Here is a 19,196-nt window from a genome sequence, read left to right as displayed (position 1 = left end):
GTACTCTCTCTGTACCAAAACTACGGACTCCAGTGCGTGATAGCGGCGGACTATCCAAATTCTTGTTTGCGTGTCCCAGTTATCCATTTTAATAAATTTTAAAGATCAATCTGCAAATTAAAACAAAAATGGAACAGATAACTTAAAAAGAAAAAAAGTTATTCAATTTTTTTTTTGGTAGCGGCTTTCATCAGCCACCCTGTACTTTATTTCTATGGAATGTGAAACGCTATCATGGATACAGTGAGTGTATACTATTAACTCACGTATATCACAGTTGAAAGCACGGAAGACACACATAACGTGACAAGTGGAAATTGCGTCAATTGCTGAAGTAAAGGCATTGAAAGCTCGCCTTTGTGAACTACAACTGAATCGCCTTAACCTTTTAGCCTGTGATCCCAAAATAAAAGCTAAATCGTTCGACGGCACTGTACCATTACAAATCTTTAAGCTCGAATACAAAACAACAGTGTTGAGGAAATAGGTCAAAACTTAATCGATTTAATCGCCGATTAAGTATTCACCATTTATCATTCTACTCACCACTTTAAACATGTGGTTTTTAACAGGTATATCAAATTAAAAGAAAAAAAAAAAATATTTATTATTAAATTAATTCTGTTGAACTAAAAGTAGAAATACAACACAAAAAATTTATTGAATTAATCTTATATATATATATATAGAACAGTAGTTGCATACATATTCGAGGGAAACCATCTCGAGCATCGTCACGTTTCTTGGAAATAAGCTGACAACCGAAGATGTGACGTTAGACGAGAATAAAATAAAGACTGCTGTGATTGGTTACAGCAATGTATGTATGTATGTGAACGATGTCCAAAGTTTCATAAGGTTAAACACATATTACCGTCATTTTGTTCCTGGATTTGCAAATGTTACCCAGAGTCTCCATAATCTCACTAAGAAGATAAACAATGGCCAAGAAAAAGTGATCGCATACTAAAGCAGAGTCCCTGCAAAGCCGGATGCGTAACCAGATGACACTGTTACCTGCGGTAAAGTGCGTGAAACATATCAAAAAATACCTATATTTATATTTTTATTAAAGATACGTATTCATTTTTAGAAACTATTTACAATGGCAACTGGCACATCTATATATATAAAAATTCAGCCGTTTTTCGCGTTGTGATGAACTTTACGGAGAATGGCTCAACCGATTTTAACCAAACTTTGCCACATTGAAGAGACACATGTGGAGAAGGTTTGGAGCTATGTTTGGTTAAAATCTCCTTTACTTCTTCGTCAACACACAGTAACACGAGGCAGCGTTCTTTTTACGCGTGTGGTTTTTATTGTAAACGGTTGCATGGAGCGTACATTTTACTCACATATGTACAAGTTAACGCAGCAGTATTTATGCCTAAATTTTCATTCCATTACATACATTTCAATGGAATGCAAACATACATACATATACATGTATTCATACAGCAGTGGCTGCACGCCTGCATTCGCATAGAATAGAAACATACAAATTAGCAGGCACAGCTGTAGCTGACAGCCTGCAATAATTAATCGTAACACAATGCTGCTGTGACTAACTTAACACTTTGCTTCTTCTTTACACCCACACTTCGTGATAACCGAAGCAAAACCATTAGCTCAACGAACCTGAACAGGTCGTCGCTAAAAAAGTACTTAAGCAAGCCCGTTTTCTTAGAAGATTATCAAAGGTTATCAGTAATAGTGCATAGTGAAAGTAAGTGTTAAAACTAACAAGAAAGTGTTTTATTTGGTAAAGTGTTCAAGTGAAGCAGTTTGCAGGCATCAAACAAAGAGATAAAAAGAGTGCGTCAGAAATATTTAAGAGAAGAGATTGTTTTCACATTTTCCAACGATATTTTCACGAAAAATTTACAAAATATATATTAATTTTACAAATGATTGATAACAAGTGAAACAGTGAATAAATGGTGTGAAAAATACACACAACAGAAATCGGCAAAAATAATTAATATTTTAGAAGTTTTTACTTAAGATATTTAAGAAGAGAGATTGTTTTCACACTTTCCGTAGATATTTTCAAGAAAATTTTCAAAAATATATATTATTTTTACTGATCATTTCCCATTTCTGTTCTGTGTAATTTTCATTTCAACGCGTGCTCACAGTTCAATTATATTTTTAAAAATGCCGCTAACAGTAGGTATGTTAATTTGAATTCCAGTTTAAAAACAAGAAAAGTAGCAATCAAGAGCTCAGAGTGACATAAAGAAGACCACTTTGATTCGGTAAAAGAAATGCCAAGAGGTAGAAGACATGCTAACATCGGACGTAATACACGTCACAATTGAAATGTGCAAAATCACAGACAAAAGGAATGTGAGGAAAATCATGCTGATAGATTAAGTCAACAAAGAGATCGTACTAGGTCATGTTCTCAAAATCGGCCAATAAATATCAATTCTGTAAATTTGAATGGTGCAGCATTTCAATATAATCCACAACTTGATTATTCATCTCACAAATACGTTGTCATTGGAAGTATGGATAAAATTTGCGGATTTTGTCAAGCATTGAAATTCAGAACGGAAACACCAGGCATGTGTTGCGCTGCAGGAAAAGTTCGTTTACCAGGCATACAATATCCGCCCGAACCATTAGCTACATTATTATCGGGAACATCACCCGATTCCAAACATTTTCTTGAAAAAATTTCCACATATAATTCATGTTTTCAAATGACATCTTTCGGTGCTGGAAAAATTATAACCGATAACTTCATGCCAACGTTCAAGGTAATACATAAACTTCAACGTTTAACAACATTCGCTGACACATCTAATGAATCATTAGATTTTATGGACACAAATTATGGCTTTTTTCAGATTCAATGGCAAGCATATCACTTAATGTTCATTACTACCACTACCCGATCAAGAGTCAAAATTTTTGCAAATTTATTTCATTAATGACAACGATGATGAACTTGAAGCACGGTGTTCATTTTCCAGAAATATAAACAGCGTCATTATGAGAGAGTTACAAGATTTATTACACACACACAATGTTTTGGTGCAAAGTTTTAAAACAACAATCGAAAGATTGTCATCTGATGATCATAAAATTAAAATTGATGCAAATAAAACGCCTGCCGACGAACATCGTGGAAGATACAATCAACTAACTTCAAGCAACGGGTTGCAATTGTTATATCTGGAGATGAGTTTCAACCAAGAGATATTGTTTTGCAAAGAAGAAATGATACACTGCAACGTGTTAATGAAACGCATCGAAAATATGATGCATTACAATATCCTCTTATGTTCTGTCGTGGTGAAGATGGTTATTCGATTGATATAAAACAAATAAATCCAGCAAATGGTCAAGAAACAAATAAAACTGTAAGCGCAATGAATTATTATGCATACAGAATCATGATACGAGAAAATTAAGAGAATCACATTTTAAAATGTCGTAAATTATTTCATCAGTATGTTGTTGACATGTATACGAAAATAGAAACAGAACGATTGAATTACATTAGATTTAACCAAAGAAAATTACGCTGTGACGAATACATACATTTACGAGATGCAATTAACAACGATACCAACGTTAATAACATTGGTCAAATGGTAATATTCCCTTCATCGTATACAGGCAGTCCAAGGCATATGCATGAATACGCCCAAGATGCAATGTGTTATGTCAGAAATTATGGTCCACCCAAATTATTCATAACTTTCACATGCAATCCGAAATGGGATGATATTAAGAATCATTTATATACTGGGCAATCAGCTACTGATAGGCATGACATTACTGCAAGAGTGTTTAGACGAAAGCTACAGTCTCTAATGGATTTCATTGTAAAACATAAAGTTTACGGAGATATACAATGTTTCATGTATTCTGTGGAATGGCAAAAAAGAAGCTTGCCTCATGCGCATATTTTGATTTGGTTAAAACAAAAACTAACCACATCCATTGTACCGTAGAAGATCACCAGAAGATAATGAAAAAACAGTCACTGTGAAAACATATAATTAAGATGTGGAGATCGATAACCGTTGGATACTTCCGTATTCCAAATTATTATCGAAAACATTTAACGCACATATAAATGTTGAATATTGTAACTCCGTAAAATCCATCAAATACATATGCAAATATATCAATAAAGGAAGTGACATGGCAGTATTTGGAGTTGTAAATCGAAATGATGAAATTACTAATTACCAAATAGGAAGATACATTAGTAGCAACGAAGCAGTTTGGAGAATATTATCGTTTCCGATTCATGATCGCCATCCAGCTGTTATTCATTTGTCAGTCCATTTAGAAAATGAACAAAGTGTTTATTTTACTGAAAATACTGCTCAACAAATGGCCGAACGACCACCAGCAATAACACTAACTGCATTTTTGAACTTATGTGAAACAGATTCATTTGCAAGAACATTGCTTTATTCAAATGTTCCTAAATATTATACTTGGAATGCATCATCAAGGTCCTGGGTACGAAGGCAACGAGGAATACTTGTAGATGGATATCCAGGTGTTCATTTGGGTGATGCAATCGGACGACTTTACACTGTACATCCAAGTAAAGTGGAATGTTTCTATTTACGTTAACTCTTAGTTGATATTCCCGGCCCAAGATCATTCGAAAGTTTGAAAGGAGTTAATGGTCATCTTTGTTGTACTTATCAGCAAGCATGCAAAGAATTGAATTTGCTTGAAAATGATAATCAGTGGGATGCAACTTTTATGGATGCATGTGCAACAAGTTCTCCACACCAAATAAGAACACTATTTGCCATCATTATTGCTACATGTTTCCCAGCAAACCCAAACGAATTGTGGAGTACTTCCAAGAATACATGACAGAAGATATCCTACATCAAGTACGTCGCATTACTGCAAATCCAAATTTGAATTATATAGATGAATTATATAATGAAGCATTAATTAAAATCGAAGACTTTTGCCTGATGATTGCAAATAAAACTCTGAGTGAGTTAGGTATGATCGCACCAAATCGTCCGATGCATGATGCATACAATGCAGAATTAAGACGTGAAAAAGAATATGATCGAAATGATCTGAACACATTTGTAACAACAAACCAACCAAAATTAAACACAGAACAAAGGCAGGCATATGACACAATTACAGACAATGTTGCAAATGAAAGAGGAGGAATATTCTTCTTAGATGCACCAGGTGGGACTGGAAAAACGTTTTTGTTGTCATTAATTTTGGCCACCATTCGATCACAGAATAATACTGCATTGGCTTTGGCATCATCTGGAATAGCGGCAACTTTATTGGACGGCGGTCGCACTGCACATTTTGCATTAAAGTTACCATTAAATATGCAAGTAAATGAAGAACCAACTTGCAACATTTCTAAAAATTCTGGAGTGGGAAAGGTTTTACAAACATGTAAAATTATTGTATGGGATGAATGTACGATGGCTCATAAAAAATCACTGGAAGCCTTAAATAGAACACTGAAAGATTTTCGAAATAACACAAACATATTTGGTGGTGCACAAATTCTATTGGCCGGTGATTTTCGACAAACTTTGTCTGTTATTCCCAAATCAACAGCAGCTGATGAATTGAGAGCGTGCCTTAAATCTTCTAATCTGTGGAGATATGTTCAAAAACTCACATTAACTGCTAATGTTCGTGTGCAGTGATGGTAAATGGTTTTTTGAAAAATCCCTACACAGCCCAAAAAAATTCCCTACTTTTCCCTACGCTTACAACAAATTTTCCCTACGAAATTCCCTACATTTTTTTCTCCTGTGTTTACACTGTAATGAGGTAATTGCAACGTCAAAATTGAATTGTTTGCTTAAGATTTTTTAAAAATTCCGTACAGAGCTTCTGCAGTGCACTCAGTTCTTATTGGAATTAGATCCAGCAGCTTAACCACAAGCCGCTCGCTTTCCTCGTCGAAAAATCTCACCATAAGACACATATGCTTATTGAGTCCGATGTCTCTCATCGATCATTATGGAAAATTTGTTTACTTTTAGTTCTTTTAACTAAATGGTCTTTTTCCTCTTTTGCCAATTCATTTTTTATTATGCTGGTGCACTTCTTTCTTCCGAGCTCAGAGTTTTTTATTATTTCAGAATCGGGCACGATTTCTTTTAAGAGTGGGATTAAATGGTCCACCACTTGCAGCGCAACATTATGATCAGCAAAGAACATGCTAAGTCTTATTTCGAAATTTCTGGAACTATTTGGTTTACTCGCTTTATTTTAGATGTCTTTTCAATTGCCTTCATATTTTTTGGTGCATTTTTGTTTCGGCGTGCTTCGGTAAATCAGACTTGCCACAGCTCAAAACTTTGTTGCACGCATAGCATTTGCATTTGAATGGATCGTTAGCCAGAGCTTCAAACTAGCCACTAACATTTCGCCGTCAAGCCACTTGTTATTGAACTTTTGTTTCCGATACTTGCATTGTTTTTCCTGGTGTTCCTCCGAAGAGTCAGCCGAAAAAGAGGAGCTAATTTCTGTAAAATATATGCATTTTAAATATAAAAAAGCTAAAACTAAAATAATTGCAAACTTACTTCAAAAGTGAAAAGCACCAGAAAACGTGGGACAACTAAACATTTTCGCGCAAAGAAAAAATCGTGCTAGCGTTAACGAAGGCAATGTTGCCGTATTAACGCTTTTAAAAGTATGCTGCCATAACGAAAAGAAGTCTGGCATGAAATCTTACCGCAGATTTTTATTTTAAATGCACTTTTTTAATTTTACCCCACTATTTTAAAATTTTTTTTGTCCTTCTTGAAAATTCCCTACATTTACAGAATTTAAAAGAATCTGTCCCTCTTTTCCCTACACCCACATTTTTCGACAAAAATCCCTACGTGTAGGGAATTTTCCCTACATTTACCATCACTGTTCGTGTGCAGTTACAGAATGATCCAACAGCTGTTGAATTTTCCGAACATTTGTTGCAAATTGGAAATGGACGAAAGCCAATTGATTCAATCACTAATCCCGACGATGTAGTGAATTATCCAATTGAATTTTTGAATTCACTTAATTTGCCTGGCTTGCCACCACATCGTTTGCAATTGAAAGTCGGCGCAGTGATCATTATGTTGCGAAATATCAATCAGCCGAAACTATACAATGGGACAAGATTAGCAGTGAAACGGACAATGAACAATGTAATTGAAGCAACAATTTTGAACGGCAAATTTAAAGGTGAAGATGTTTTGATTCCGCGCATTCCAATGATTTCAACAGATTTGCCTTTTGATTTTAAGCGACCTAACTTATCAATGCTTTGGACATGGGCAACTGTATGTAGGATGTTCTCGAGTAGGGAAACCATCGTTACTTTATATTTATATTGTGTATCAGAAGGCTTTAGAATAAGTTGTTAACTTACAATCATTAGAGTAAGTCACTAAAATAAATAAAACATTGTTATCACAAAATAATGGCCGAGCATGAATTAAATGATGAAACAAGAAAAAACAAAGAACACTTTTCATTTATATTATTCTTTCACCCGCTAGTATTATATAAAAGGATATTAAAAAACAAATTTCATTTGATAGTTTCATTTGGTTTCATCGCTACTCGCTCTCCATATGGTCTGCTAACGTTGTGCGTTTTAAACGTCTTTGAGAAGAATTCAGCCGAAGTAAACTATTTATATGCTGCATCGTTGACAAGATTTTTTAATGGTTGTTTGGGGGCTATGGCAAACTGCGTCGTTATTTCAGTCACAGTTTGTATGCCAAGATCATGATGAAGGTAATTCTGCCATTTACTATGCTCGGCTGGATTTGGTTTTGTATCGTCTAATTGGTATACTGTAAGTCCGAACCGGTCTTAGTGTTTTTTGTAAAAAAAATAATTTTTGTGGCTTGATAAGCTTGAGCGTCAACTAATAAGATAATATAGTTTATTTAATTTCAAGTCACGCTCTTCCCGTTTTTTCTTTACATGAGCTTTCGAGACGTTTTAAAAGTATTTTTTCAAAAATCTTCGACATTACTGGTAACAAAGATATTGTGCTGTGAAAGGACACTTCGTTGGGTGATCTACCAGGCTTAAGTTTCATGGTAACTTCGGCGAATTCTCTATAGATACTTATATTTACGTGCCTAAGGCTGGTCGAATAAACAAGGCAATTTTTTGGCATATTACGAAGGACTTATGCCGTGGTTAAATCAAATACGTGCCGACAGAGGACGCTGACTGTACTGCCAAAGAAGAGTTTTACGCACAGTTAGCGGCCACACTTAGCTCCATCCGCAGAGGCGATATTTTTTTTTTTTTTGTTTACGAAGGGGGAATCTTTCATAGATACCGTCAACTTAGACGGCATGCACGATTCATACTGCTTGCTAAGGGTACACCTCATTTGGGACCACGCACAGTCAGTAATTTTAATACTGTCTGGACTTGTAAAACAGTACACCTACGTACTAAACCCTTGAACTGCGTCTCCTCCACCACTTTCCCTGCGGAACTGCTTCAACGTATTACTTCGCAGGGCTGGTTAGCTATATAGCTTCGTCAATGTCTTGCGGTTAATGCGTCTCATTTGCTCAATGTATCTGAGTTCTTTTTGAACTCTAGTAGCGTATGCAGCTATCTCCTCCCACTTTTCTTCCGATTGCAACATGAACTCGACTACGTCAGTTGCATTTGGAATTATTCTTCCTGTTATAAAGCGTGAGCAGTCCCATGGTCGCAAATCGGGAATCAGTTTATAGGTCCATCGTCCTTTACTGGAGGTATTCCAACGGTCTTGCCACCTTGTTAGTGACACAAACCGCTCTTCTTCTCTCACCGCTTTTTTATTTATTTCGGCATCCGCTGCACATCTGTCATAGACTCGCTTCATTTCACTCGCGAGAATATCCGCTGGTATCATACCAGCTATGACAAACGCCGCGTCATCCGATATTGTTCTGTAGCCGCAACATGCCCTTAGGGCACTTAGCCTCTATACAGACAATAGCTTCCTTTTGTTTTTTATTTTGCCTGTGGTGTCCAGTAGGCAAATCAGCCGGTACGAGGACGGATCATCGGCTGCTCCTTTTCCTTTTGGTATCAACACAAGTCGTTGCAATTTCCACTGTGTAGGAAAAACACCTTCGTTTAAGCATTTTTGTAGTACCGCAACAAATATTTCGGGACGCAAGCGGATAGCCGCCTTAAGGGCTACATTTGGTATGCCATCCGGCCCCGGTGCTTTTCGGTCGCCGATTTTCTTGCACGCTTCCATAATCTCTATTGCAGATACGACTGGAATCTGCTGGGTGTTTACAGTATCTGCAGATTCTAATCTATCTATACTCGGTCCCTGGGGAAATAGCGTCACTACAATTCGATCAAGAATAACTGGACATACGACTGATGGAGCTCGTTGTCCCGCCACTTTCTTTAATACCATTTTGTATGCAATACCCCATGGGTTTATGTCCGCATCGTTGCACAGTTGCTTAAAGCTCTCAACTTTACTTTTTTTAATCGCTTCTTGTAGTGCTTCCCTTGCCTTTCGAAAGTGCGCTATCACCGTTTCATAGCAAGCTCTGCCCCTGGACCTTTGCATTTTACGCCGCGCTTGCAGGCAGATCCGTCTCAGTTGCGCTATCTCCTCAGTCCACCAATAGCAGGGCGCTCCTTGTCGATTTGGCCTTCTTATTGGCATTGCCGCATCGCAAGGTTTAGACAAAATGCTCTTTAGTTGTCGAGCTTGCTCACTTGCCTTGCCTAAACTTTGATCGTTTAGTGCGTACCCAAAGGGCTCGGTGTCCATCTTTCTGTCATCCTACTGGCTTAGTTGCGCGTACTCTTTTATTCTTTGACAGTTCGAATAGGATTGCCTGATGGTCACTGTGAGTGAATTCCTCACTTACTCGCCACTTGATTTTCTGCAGAGGCGATATAACTCTCCTCATGGGTGACTTCAATGCGAAATTAGACAATAAAAACGCTGGCCTAAAACAAAGAATGGCTGCGGAGCACATAACAACAACGGCAGCAGACTAATTGATGTATGCCAGACGTTTCAGCTTGTCATTGGTGGCTCATTTTCCCCCACAAGGAAATCTATAAATACACTTGGGCCTAACCCAGTGGGACGACTCGTAACCAGATAGACCATATTTGCGTGAGTCGTAAGGTAGCTACTTGATGTCAGGAACAGACGGGGAGCCGACATAGACAGCGACCACGAGCTAATTACCGGTGGCGTTAATATCAATCTGAAATGAAGTAAGAAAAAGCATACCAACCACAACACCACTGATTGGGAAGCTACAAACGCCACGCTCAGACAGATCACTCAGGAAAAATAAAGGACAATAAAGACCACCAACAGCAAACCATGGATCTCTGACACCACGTGGGGTGATGGCGAAGCGACAGCAGGAGTAAACAACATAAGACAGCTGGACCGCATAATTAGCCGCCTAACCAACCAGCGGAGCAACAGCAACCAGCCCATCAGATATCTGAATGGAGCTTTGCTGACTTCCAATGATGACCAGATCCGCAGATAGAAGGAACACTTTGAACCAATTCGCAACATTGCTCTTATGCAGTATAACCAGCTTCGAAGTGGGCAGCACAACAACAACCAACAATAAAATAGCAACAACATGCCCCAGTCTATCTGAGATTAAGGATGCAATTAAGAAGCTGGAGATCAACAAAGCTGCGGGAAGATGGCATACAGCCTGAACTAATAACAGTCGACCCGCATATATCAGCGGAAATTCTTCATCCCCACATCACCGCCGTCAAGAAAAGCGACCTACGTGACTGCGCCAACTGGCGAGGGATAACCCTACTTAATTTATATCTATTATCTACAAAATTGTAGAATTGAATAAAAAATAATATGCAATGAGTTATACATGGAACATCCAAAAAGTAATAAAAGGATTTGCTGACTAATTTACTGTAGGTTATTTAGGCTCAACGTTGCGGTATGCTATAGATAGATAGTTTCTTCGACAGTTCAGCGCCAACGACGAAGTTAGAAGGCAAGTAAAGTTGATTAATACTGTACCAAGCGAAGATAATGTGGAATCTTTGCTAAATTTGATGCAGCGGTGGTTAATGTGGAGTTGATGCGATAATGTGCACAAACGTTGAATGGTTCAACGACGCAGAGCCAGCTCTTACCAGAGACTAAAATTAACCACATTTTTCAGGTTTAAACGAAAAGGTTAGGTTAGGTTAGCCTGGCTGGCATTAAGCCACGCACAGACCTTTTGACCCCTAGCGATACCAGATGGAGGCCGACCTCTATGAAAACTGAAAGTAGACATCATGTAGGGTGTCAACGCAATGCCGGACAAGTGCACAGAAGGTAATCTAAAGTTTCCTCTACATCCTCTCTGCATTTCCTACATTTATCCGTGCTAGCAGTCCCTATTTTGTGAGCATGTGTGACCATATCATGACCTGTCAGCATGCCTATAATAGCTCTGCAGTCCATTCGTGAGAGCATAAGAATGACTTGAGTAAATCTTTGCTCTTTGTTCTACACATGACTTTTGCTGTTTTTCATGTGGGAAGATTGGTCCACCTAGCTTTCACTTGCCTTTTCATGTAGTCGTCCATTTTGTTATATACTGTATTGAGCGGTTTTTGTATGTCGTTCTCTTGTTCAAATGGTAGTCTAACAAGCATAGCCAGTGCACCAAGCGAAGGTTCCGTCAACGAATCTGCCTTGCTGTCATCAAGCCTGTCAATGACACAGATTCAGTTGCTTCAGCCGCAATCGCCTGTGTGCATACTGTGCAGCCGCCGCTGTACGCCTCATAACGCTACACGTTATCCGATGTACACCGCCACTCTTTCCGCGCCGCTTATTTACACATCCTCAACAAATAAGATCTACACCAGCTCGACTTCGGATCCGCGCGACACATTTATTAGTAGTCTTCCGTCAACGGTGTCAATTTCCGCTAATGTGGACTCCGCACCCTTGTAGTTTTCAACCCAGTCAAAGAAATTGCAAAATTTGCCGGAGTTTAGTGGGAAACTGCAGCACTGGCCGATATTTTTTACTGCCTCCATTGAGTCAACGGCTGTCTATGGGTACAGTTGCTTTGAAACTTAAGCCTGCAGAAGTGCTTAAAAGGTGAAGCCCACGAAGCTGTTAAGTCGCTACTAGTCCATCCGAACAACGTGGCCTATATCATTGAGCAACTTAAGTTCGGTCGTCCAGACCAATTAATTCGAAGCCAGCAAGCCCATGCTCGAGAAATTGCTCCGAAGCTCAGTGGTAAATTTGATACCATTTGCGACAAAGATTTGCAACGTTTGCGCATTTTTACGTCCTGCGTGTGGCGGAGAGCAGTATTTGGTGAATCCAACTCTCCTCGATGAGCTCGTTAGAAAGTTACCCATGAGCAAGCGTATCGAATGGGCACTCTTCACGTCATCTTTATAGCCTTATGAAGGTCATACGATGGGGAAGCAGCGAAAGTCCCGAAATGCCAGGTTTGCTGCACACTGGTGAATCACACCGTCATTCAGCCTGCCCTATTTACCAGGGCCAACGTAAGCCAGCTGACTGTACCCAGTTCAGCCAACTTACAGTATCGAAGAGGTGTTAGAAAGTGCAACGACGTCATCTTTGTTTTTCGTGTCTCAACGTTGGACATGGATCGCGCAATTTCCAACGGCGCAAACCATGTGCAACCGACGGGTGCAAACGGTATCATAAATTGTTGAACGAAATTGGAAAAACTATGGATGGGTCATCAAACCAGTCACCACCGCCTCGAGATCGCCAAAGACATGCTTGCATTGCCGATCAACATAAAGGTATTAGCACGCGGTCGCAGCCGGCATCGCGTATTCAACAGCAAGGTGATGCGGGTGCAGCGGTCCTTAGTTGCAGTACAGATATCAACAGCAAGTTGTTATTTCGGATTCTGCCGGTCATGCTGTTTGGGAACCAGAAGCGCGTTGATGAAGGTTCGTCAATAACAACGACTGATAACACACTAATTGAAGAACTCGGGTTACGTGACCCCAATGAACGCTTGAACCTACAGTGGTTTGGAGGACGTGCCGATTGAATAGCTGACAGTTGAACCATACGTTCAAGTCGAGCCAAAGCTGCTAATCCGACTCGACCACTGCCACCTTGGTTTGCCGTCAACTACAGTGCAGCTAAACAAGTGTTGACCGTTCGCAGTGAATACTGAGTTGGATGGGTTCTGTTATTGCTACGAAGTCAGCGGTGCCACCCGAGCCTTGAAATCGATACTGGACTACCATTATGTCGATAGCTTCGACACAGAGGAAGAAGCAGCTGACATTACGAAACAAGTTCGGTGTGCGCCGTCCGGCGAGTACTTCTCAGCGTGGTCATGTCGTTTTTCGACCCGCTGGGCTTTCTTAGCAACTTTGTAGTGAGCGCTAAGATCCTCATGCGGGAAGTGTGGAAGAATGGCATCCGGTGTGACGTGCCACTGCCAAAACACGTAAGCACCGCATGGGAAGGATGGCGTAAGCAACTGCCAATAGTTGCCGAATATGCCAACCCTCGATACTATTACCGAAATGGTAAACCTAAAGCTTTGCAGCTCCATGTTTTCATAGCCAGCGAGGATGCCTTTACCGCGGTAGCCTACTGGACGTCAACTAATGCGGCCGGTGAGCTGAAAGTCACATTTGATGAGCTGCCTTCGAGAGGAGCACTCCTTGGACATCGATGACTGCCTCATTTTGAGTGACTCCAAAACAGTGATCCAGTGACTTCGCAGGGAAAATCGGCGCTATAAACCATTTGTGCAGCATCGGATCGCCGAGGTATTAGCCAAAACTACTACTGCAAATTGGAGATGGCTACCTACCGGCCCTAAGTCCGCCCGTCCAATCGTAAGCTGTACGTTTCTAGATTATAACCGATTCTCTGGTGAAAAAGACGGCATGGGTCCTGAGATTCATTGACATATCATCATTCATTCATAGGTTGACTGCCAAAGAATTTGAGACTGATAAGCTTTGCTTGTGCCGTCTCGTTCAACGTGGAGAATACGTCAAGGAGTTTCAGTATATCAAAAGCGGTCATGACGTACTACACACCAGATCGCTCATTAAACTTTCGCCTACTACTACTCTACTGCTTCCTAATCGAGGTCCATCCATGTCAACCAGGAGCAGCCGCTGACTCCAAATGGCGTCCTTCTGTAGGAAGCCAACACACCGATTGCCCCCGAAGTTCTGGGAAAGACGTACTTTCTTCGACAACAGTGGCGTCTTGCTCGACAACTAATGGACCATTTTTGGAAACTATGGGTAGCGGAATACCTTCCGACATTGACAGGCCGGGCTAAGTTGTACCAAAGAACAAAACTTCTGCAGATAGATGACCTCGTCTTCATATGCGGTCCCAATGTATCTCGCCGGGACTGGTGTTGAGACAAGGTGGAATGTTTGAATGCAGGAGCGGATGGTAAGGTCAGACGAGCCGCGCCGTCTCCAAATTGGCTGTTTTGGACGTTGATGTTTGTGAATTGGGTTGAGTGACGGAGGCGGGGATGTTGGGAACTCTTGATTATTTCGATTTCACATATTTCATTTGTACTTATTATCAATTTCATTTAATGTTTCTATGTTTTTAATTTGCCGCTAACTCTATGCATACACGTTTGTACATATGTGCATGTCTGCACAATAGGTAACGGTCAATGCAGAATTCTTATTTTGTTGTTTCTTGTTCATATACTGTGCATATGTATGTACGCGCATGTAGGCAAAGTAACGTTAATTTGTTAAATAAACACCGCAATGCGTTTTTGGTTGAATTTGCCGCTGCCATAGTCCGATTCATTAAATTTTAAAATCAGTCGTCAGCCAGAAGAACTAAGCGAAGGACACACTGCGAAATAAACGCCCCTTGGCCAGTTAAATTCGCAAGCCGGTTGATGCCAAAGCTATTGGCTATGGTTGTAAGCTTTATTACAATGGTCTTAGCAAAACAAGAAGTGGTGTGGCTCTAACTGTGAAAAAGGTGTTGCAAGAAAGCATTGTGGTCGTTAAGAGAACAAATTAATATAATTGGCGGTTACACCCTTTCTGGGTGAGTCAATGAAATATTAACAAACAACGGCATATGCCTAAATGTGAAGAAACCCGAATTCCTGCACTTACCGTTGGCGAAGAGGAAAAAGACAACGAGATGCCCCCTATTTTAATGGCTAGCCAGTAACAGTAAAAACAAGTTTCAAGTACCTAGTATTGTTCCGAAGCGAAAATGGAAACATAAACGAAAATGTGACACACAGGTTAAATTGGCGCATCCTGACGAGCGTCTTATGTAGGGAAATGCCATTAATGATTAAGGGAAAAGTGCACAAAATCTGCGTGAGGCCAGTAATCCTGTTCGGCTCGGAATGTTGCGTAACTCAAGCTAAGCGCAACCAGAAGATGCATGTGATGGAAATGAAAGTGCTTCGCTGAGGAACAGGAATAACGCGCGTGAGTAAAGTGAAAAACAAAAACGCAAGGTACGAGAAGACATGAAAATCGCACCAATCTCGGAGAAAGTGAGAGAAGGCAGGCTAAGATGGTATGGACACGTAATGCGTAGACGACCACATCTTAAAACTCGCTATGAACATAACTGAGTCAACAAGAACTAGAGGAAGGCGACAATCGATCTGGCTAAATACGATACAAAGGGACATAAGAGAGCAGCATCTTGATGATGTGACGACGCAGGACGTAGGAACCTGGCGCATGAGGACAAGGACTTCCGACCCCAAATAAATGTATATATATGTATCAATCCAGTGATCGAACTCAGAGGAATTATTTTGAGACGTTTTATTTGCATAAAAACATAACAAATTCATAACAATATATTCCAGTTATACCAGAAGAATTTGGTAAGGAATTAAACCAAATAAAGCTTAAAAGGTTACCTAAATATGATGTAATCAGGGCTTAAGTCCTTCATAACCTGTCAAAAGATTGAGTTATTTATTTAAGAAGTGCCTCAGCTTTAGGTACCTGCCTTTAAATAGGAACTTCACCGAAGTTACCATTATACCTAAGTCTGGTAAATCACCAAACGAAGTGTCCTCTTACAGGACAAAATCTCTATCAGTCATTTGAAGCTTTTTGTAAAAAATACTTTTAAAACGTCTTGAAAGCTCATGTAAGGAAAAATCGAGAAGACCTCGACTTGAAATTAAATAAACTATGTTATCTCTTTGGTATACGCCCAAAGTTATTAATCCGCAAAAATATACTTGTTTAAAAACAAACACTAAGACATGTTTGGACTTACGATATACAATCCTGGGGATGAGCTAGCAAAAAGTACATTGCCTCTATCCAAATCTGCATTCTAAAATCCTGTGTATCGTAGTAAGCACGTCCTACTATATAAGGAATAATACCTTCATTGTTATCTTGGCATACCAACAGTGACTGAAGTAAGAAACAAGTTGCCATAGCTTAGAAACAACTACTAAAAAATCATGTCAAGGTGCAGCATCCAGCTTACTTCGGCTGAATTTTTCTCAAAGACGTTTAAAACGCACAACGTTAAAGGATCTTATGAAGAGCGAGTAGCGATTATATTTTAAAATGTAAATCAGAATTCCTTATTAGTTTTTTTATATATACTAGGTGAAATCGTACAACAAATTTTATTAGAAATTAACAAGAATTCTTAGTAAAGCAAAAAAAAAGAAAAACAACCCAAGAGAAGGAAAGATCAGTTGAGTATCCCTGCGAAAATGAAAATTCTCTACGTCACCTTCAGAGTTTGCATAGACGGCACACAAACAGGTGCATTGCTGAGGGAGCGCTTTATAAAAACTTACCCATGCCTTGCGGATGTTGAGAATATTTTCTTGTGCTTAATTAATCGCAATGCAGTTTTCAGCAATGCTTTAGTCACGGACTATTTGCGTAAATTTGCATGATAGAGTCAAAACCTGCATATACCAAAGAAACAACATTGAAAAAATGAGAGCCAGTTCAAGGGTTTTGGAGATCAAATTGCATGGATGGTCGGACCCTATAGCCTAATAGGAAAGGCTCTAAGGAAACTTTCCAACCTGATACCAAGTTTTCAGTCCGTTTGTTACTGAGGGTCCTATCAAAGACTTCTTGTCTGTCATTACCAATAATAAATTCAAATAAAGACTCACCTCTCTTGTTAGAGTTGGTACTTCTTAATGCCTCCTATTAAGAGTGATAACCAACCGAAACCAGTCTCAGTTGTAATAACCGCTTTAAATGTAAGTAATTCAGAGAAATTGCTGCACTTCAATCAGAGAATGCTCGTGCGATGGCTGCAATTATTTCTTTCCGAATTGATAAGCAGTTGTTTATTTCGAAGGCGATGGAACTGTGTGCAGACATAAAAGAAATTCGAAAAGATTAAACGGATGATGTCTACTCTGCACTTGTGCAGCTTACTGCTGAGGTGACAGACTTTCTTGTTTGTGTTCTTGCTTGTGAGGTCATGCAAAAAAGAAACAAAAATGTGAAAATTAAAGCAAGGGAACAAGAGCTTCTATTACTAGTGGCCGCTGCTGCGACGGCTGTCAACTTGCCTAAAAATCCAAATGTTGATGCTGTCGCTAACGACTCTCACTCTGTTGATGTAATTGTATCGGGTTGTTCATATGCTGCCGCGCTAATGTAAATGCTACTATGCTTGAGCGGTCAACTGTGAACTATAAATCAGCGTCTCTACGCTTGCAGGTGCACTCAGTGCTGACACTGTTAACGCTACTCCAGATAATACGGCCCCTTTGCGTTCTTCTTCTGCTACTAACATTGCTCCTACCACCTGTCACTCCATTACTTTTCGTTTACCATATTCGCTTACAAGTTTAACTTGCTACTGAATACCCTATGCGCATGCTCCTCGGCTTATATACATGTCCTTAATAACTATCGTAATTTCTAGATCTGATAAGTTCTGTTGTAGCAGCTTAGTAAACCCTGTCTGTGCGATGTAGTCACCTTTCGTCTTTGTCTAACTCACCTAACGGTAGACCCAGAAAGCGTGCACTGTCTTGCTATCTGCTGTCGCCATCAAGGCTAATTCATGCTCAGTCAGTCGTTTCGCGAAATTTAAACAAACCATTCCCTACACTGTCCTGCGCTTAAATCTGATCCTCTCTATTAGACATCGCGTCATTCGATCCAAATGGAGCTAATCTTTTCTGATGCCCTACTTTGACTTTTCCTTGTCCAGTTTTGCAGTGCTGTATACGATATACCACGTCATTCAATCTTTAAATAATCTTGAATGGATCTTTCTAAATTCTTTCCTTGGTCTGAATGCAACCCAATAGGTACTTCAAACCGATTCACCCGATTCTGCACAAAAACCTCAGCAATGGTTTTGGTCTCTTGGTATGGTAGAGCGTACACTTCTGGCCATTGACTGAATTAGTCCATAACAACGAGCACATACTTGTTGCAATTCAGGAGGATTTGGGAACTAAATATAACCAGATTACGGCAATGGTTTCCATCTTAACTCTCCCATACGCGATGCAGAACTCCATCAATTATTTTAAGACTAGTAGGAAATTGGGTACCTAATACGCCTTAGCCACAGGGCTTTCTTTCGCAATTTAATTTTTAGATAGTTTCTCTCCAGCGTCTTTTACTTCCATGATTTTTCCCAAGTCAGCATCATTCAATAGACTTTTTCTTATTGCAATTGGTTCCCACTCATCATCGGGTTGCAACTGCATTAGTCTGATATCAACTATCCCTTCAGATCTCTCGACTCTGAAACAATGCTTACATTCTATTTACAATTCGTCCTTCCGGATACTTCAACTGGAGTAACCATCTCATTGTTGCATGGTCTATTCTTAACTGGAATCGTTGACCGTACAAGCATTTGGGGAAATGATTTATGCACTCAACCACAGCTAACAGTTCTCGTCTAGTCACGCAGTAATTCATCTCCGGCTTTCCGAGGACTCTGCTGTATTATGTGATAACTTTTTCTTGCCCATTGATGGTCTGTGACAGTACTCCATAGATTCCGTATGCACTAGCATTTGTATCTATGTGTGACGAACTTCTCTCCCGCGACCGGATACCTTAGCATAGGCGCAATAGAGAGGAGCTCTTTCAATTGCTGAAACGCTTTCTCCTGTTCTTTGTGCCACACAAACGCGTAGTTCTTTTTAGTAAGATTATGGAAACTT

The sequence above is a fragment of the Anastrepha obliqua genome, unplaced genomic scaffold (assembly GCF_027943255.1).
Source record: "Anastrepha obliqua isolate idAnaObli1 unplaced genomic scaffold, idAnaObli1_1.0 ptg000023l, whole genome shotgun sequence".
In the NCBI taxonomy this organism is placed as follows: Eukaryota; Metazoa; Arthropoda; class Insecta; order Diptera; family Tephritidae; genus Anastrepha; species Anastrepha obliqua.
This window is presented reverse-complemented; position numbering follows the sequence as displayed.